Below are 4,289 nucleotides of genomic sequence, written 5' to 3' on the forward strand. Positions count from 1 at the left end.
TCTGAGCAGGGACAAAGGGAGTGCCTAGTGAGGGCATGTGAAGCAACTCATAATCTGCCCCAGAGATATCTACCTCTACAAATAGTAGGATCTCTCATGAGCAATTGATCTGCAAATATAATCACAACTCTGTTTTCTCTACTGTTATGGCACTCCCAGTTCTGTGGTATCTGACTACCCCTCAGTCTGCTTTTTCATTATTCACTCACCACTAGTAAAAACGTAAGTAAGTAGAAAATGCCTTTGAAATTACAATTGGAAAGGCAGACGGGTTTGCTGTAGGTATAATCTTGAACATCAATTCAAAAGACAGGTAGGCCTGTTTTTAGATATGAATCTTTTTCTCTTGAAATCAAGATCTTGCAATATTAAAAGAGAAAAGGGTTTGTTGAGAGTTAATTCTACTACCATTTCCCTCTGTTCTTGAGCTGGCACTCGCCATGATAGCATTTCCATTATATGCTGTCTCTGGTGTATTGCTATCAAAGCACGCAGAAATTTTCCATTGAGTGGAAAATTGGCAAGGCTTTCTTGTTTACGACTGCAAAGGTAGCAATTTTGATAAAGTACTGTTCTATAATTATACTACTTTTAGCCAAACTGTAGAAAAAATACTTACTATTCAGTTCACCTGGCCAATATACCAGAGTGTAAACATTATCCATAAAACCAGGGCAGATTTTGTTTTTCGTAAGCATCTCCATTCAGACAGGGCTGTCTCAGTTTCTTGACTTCCTGGCATCAGCAAATAAGAAAAGGTTAAAGAGTTTTCACTTCAAGTTCAGTTTAAGATTTTTCATTCTGTGCTTTCAGGAGGCTCAACTTTGGTGGGCTAGTCTTTCTGTTCATCCAACAGGTTGGAGGCAGAGAATGAAACTATGTGATAGAAGGTAATCAGACAGTTGTAACATTCTTAAAAGGCTCCCACAAGAGTCCGTTCTGGCATCAATTTGTGTGCATTCTATTAATCTATAGGTTCTGAAAGGTTTCAGTGAATTTTGAGCTGAAATATAAACAGATGCTGTTCTGTTATTGAAGACCATGTTATCTCTGATGAGAAAATGCATATCCACACCAATTTAGTGCCAGCCTAGTTAAAAAAAATAAATGTTCAATACAGCTGAGAAATAAACTTAGGCAGCATTGGGAACACTCCAAAATAATAAACTAGAATTATGAGAATAATATTTTACATTTCTATTTGAGGATCTCAGAGTGCTTTACAAATATTAACTAAGCCTTGCAACCTCCTTGTGAAGCTGGATATTAAAACAACATTTATTTTCTAATTTGGCCAACTGAGGTATATACTTTAAGGGCAACTTTTTCAGAGGCATCAACTGATTATGGGCAACTCAATTTCTGGGTGGCACCTGGGATTTTTGTAAAGACTTAATACCTGGGATTGCAAAACCCCAAGCAGTTCAGAGTCCTGAGTCACTCCTCTGAACATCATGATTTAAAGAGAGACAAATAAACAAGCAAAGGGTTATTTTTATTTGCCTTCTGGTAGTGGAGTGTTTAGGGTTCACATTTTAAGCTTTTCTCTGCTGACTTGAGGGACAGATGCTTCTTTTTTAAATGAGAATTGAGATGGCTGGAATAACTAGATTCCTATAATTGGATTTTTAAGAAAAAACACAAAATACTGACAGACTCACAATAAAATTGTAAGGACTGCCAAACCTGAGTACCTACAATTTCATTTGAGGTCAATGAGTAATGAGAAATTTTAGTTCTTCTAAAAATGACTTCTAAGTATTCCAGGTTAGGCACCTAAAAATGAATGGATACTTTTGAATAAAGTGAGTGACCTGTGTGACTAATTTACCACCAAATAAGTGACATAGGATTATATCCCTAGTCACCACAAGTCAGTCTAAAAGTACAGCATCACCCTGCTTTCTTGCCCTTTCACCGATTCTGGTCTTATGGGGGTTTCTGAAGATGATGTTGTAGGGTCTGTAGGATTTGGTACAAGAATGAAGAGCATGTAGCCACTCCTCTGATCTTTTTCCAATCTGCCTCACCAAACATAAGAGCGTTTTTGTGGTGTGGAGCCTTTCTCCTCCCCTCTGTTTTCACAGAGAGTTACAAAGTCAGCACCTGGCAAGGGCAGCCTTGTCAAGCTTGGTACCATTATGACTAGGTTGGAAAGTAGAGGGGCACAGGACCATCATATAAAAAAACCTCAACAGATTTTTCTGTAACCCACATGTCTCAGGGGAACTTCTCACTTATGGCTACTGAACGTGTTATCTTTTCTGAAAAGTGGCACACCACCTCCTTTTCCCTGATGGAATGAACTGTGAAAGAACTAGGAAGATACAAATATTAATATAAGGTGATTGGGATGCAATTCGGAGTTGTTTATGCAACTTAGGAGGTTCATTCGGGACCTCACCATGCAGACTTAATTTACCAAAGGAGCACTTGGGCACTGTATGATGAGCAATAGAGAAAACCCTGCAACAGAGAAAGTAGATCACAATGTCAAAAACTTATGACAAACTAATCAGCTTATGTGTATTTAAATATGTTATGCATAGAGGTTGTGTATGTCTATGTGTACGTATGTGACTGTATAACATACAACTTAAACTCAGGAATATCTATAATAATAATAGGCTTAATCTGTCTGTCTGGAGCACTCTGATTGGTTGTCTTGGCAGCCAATCACAATGCTTACTGAAACAACCAATCAGAGTGCTCCGGACAGACAGAATAAACATGTTATTATTATAGAACCTGAGACCTTTCAAACAGATATGCAAGGAAGTCAGAGCTAGAAAGAAGCACCGGGACTCCCTGATGCAGAGCAGGCAGGCTCCACTGAAGGAGGAGAATAAAAAATGGTGTGGGCAGGCTTAGGGCCCCTCCTTTCCTGCAATCGGGAGTGGGCAGCCAGTGGGCCCTAAGCTGTGGTGGGGAAGTCCCAGTGCTTTCCTTTGTGGTGGTGGCACCCCCTGGGACTGCCTGGGTGGAGTGCCAGCGGGTGGGTGCTGCCTGGGGAATGCTGCCACCGTGGACGGAAGCACCAGAGTCCCCCACAGCTCAGGGGCTGTGCAACCTGCTGGCAGCTTGCTCCTCGGCCATGGGAGACACAGGCAGGCTTCAGGAGGAAAAAAAAACCCCATCAGGTCCCTCGCCAGTTTTTTTACTTTTCCTCAGTGGAGCCTGCCTGCGTGAGATGCCGCCAGGTTGCGCAGTCCCTGAGCTGCGGAAGGGTGGTGGTGGTGGGGGGGTCCCAGTGTTTCCCTCCGTGGCGGTGGTGCCACCCAGGCTGGGTGCTAGCTGTGTGGGAGCAGCCCCAGCTTGCAGGCAACACTTGCTGGATCCAATGGTACATGGGGTGCTGGAATCTCAAGTGTGCTCAGGGAAGCTTGGGTTTGGCAGGCTTCCAACACCCCATGCACCATCCCCATCACCTTCCCGCCACCTGGGACCTCCTGGGAGTGGGCTGGCTGCCCCGGGAAGGTGGCAAGAGGGTGGCTGGGTGTGCTGGCAGCTGGAGAAGGTGGCAGGGACAGTTCATGGGGCAATGAAAGCCTGCCAAGCCCAAGCTTCTTCGAGCATGCCCGGGTTTCCAGCGCCCCATGCATCATTCCCACTGCCTTCTCCGGATAGGGCCCTTGTACACATGAGGAATTTTGCTGTAATTTGTTATGTAGCAAACTAAAATACATGGGATGTATCTTAGTTTGCTACATAAAAAAGTTATTTAAATTGAAATATGCTGCTGAATGTGTACATTTTTGCACAATTAAATCATTAAGGAGGGCAATTAAACCACAAAAGGGGCAATTTTCTCATGTGTACAAGGGCCCTTAGTCACGTGTACAAGGGCCCTCTTATTCTATGACTATAAACAAGTCACAAGGTCAGACTTTTGACAAAATATGTATTTATATTCCTAAGCCTGTATTTACACATGGACAGTGTCCCAGGGACGCCGGGGTTAGAAGGGTACCCCGGGGCCGGACCAGGGGGGAAGTAATCACCTACTTACCCCACACAGAGGCCGGAGCGAGTAGGGGCACGCGTGCGGGGAGACCGCCAGCACGGTTCGTAAGCCGCGCTTATATCCAGCTGGGGCCGGGCGACGCCGGCGGGAGATGCTGCCCGGCAGAGATAAAAGGCGGCCCCGGAAGCGGGGCCAGGAGGGAGGCGGGGGAAGCCCGCAGGGAACCCCGAGAGCGGGACCCGTGCCAGCAAGGCACATGCATCCCACCCGACGGGGTCAGCCGAGGCAGCGGCGCTAACTGCAGCAGCTGCCGGGAGAGGAGCGG

General features: G+C 45.1%; 1 long non-coding RNA gene across 2 annotated transcripts in view; it reads right to left on the reverse strand.

Annotated features, from left to right (window-relative positions):
• The window catches only part of LOC112551157, a 16,536-nt gene extending 12,254 nt beyond the window's left edge, over positions 1-4,282 (reverse strand). For both annotated transcript variants that reach the window (XR_003095348.1, XR_003095349.1), the window contains exons 1-2: positions 4,010-4,282; positions 620-735 (exon numbers count right to left, since the gene is read on the reverse strand). This is a non-coding gene — a long non-coding RNA (uncharacterized LOC112551157). The remainder of the gene's footprint in view (positions 1-619; positions 736-4,009) is intronic.
• Positions 4,283-4,289: the final 7 nt, after the last annotated feature.

This window comes from Alligator sinensis, unplaced genomic scaffold (genome assembly GCF_000455745.1).
Source record: "Alligator sinensis unplaced genomic scaffold, ASM45574v1 scaffold335_1, whole genome shotgun sequence".
Classification (NCBI taxonomy): Eukaryota; Metazoa; Chordata; order Crocodylia; family Alligatoridae; genus Alligator; species Alligator sinensis.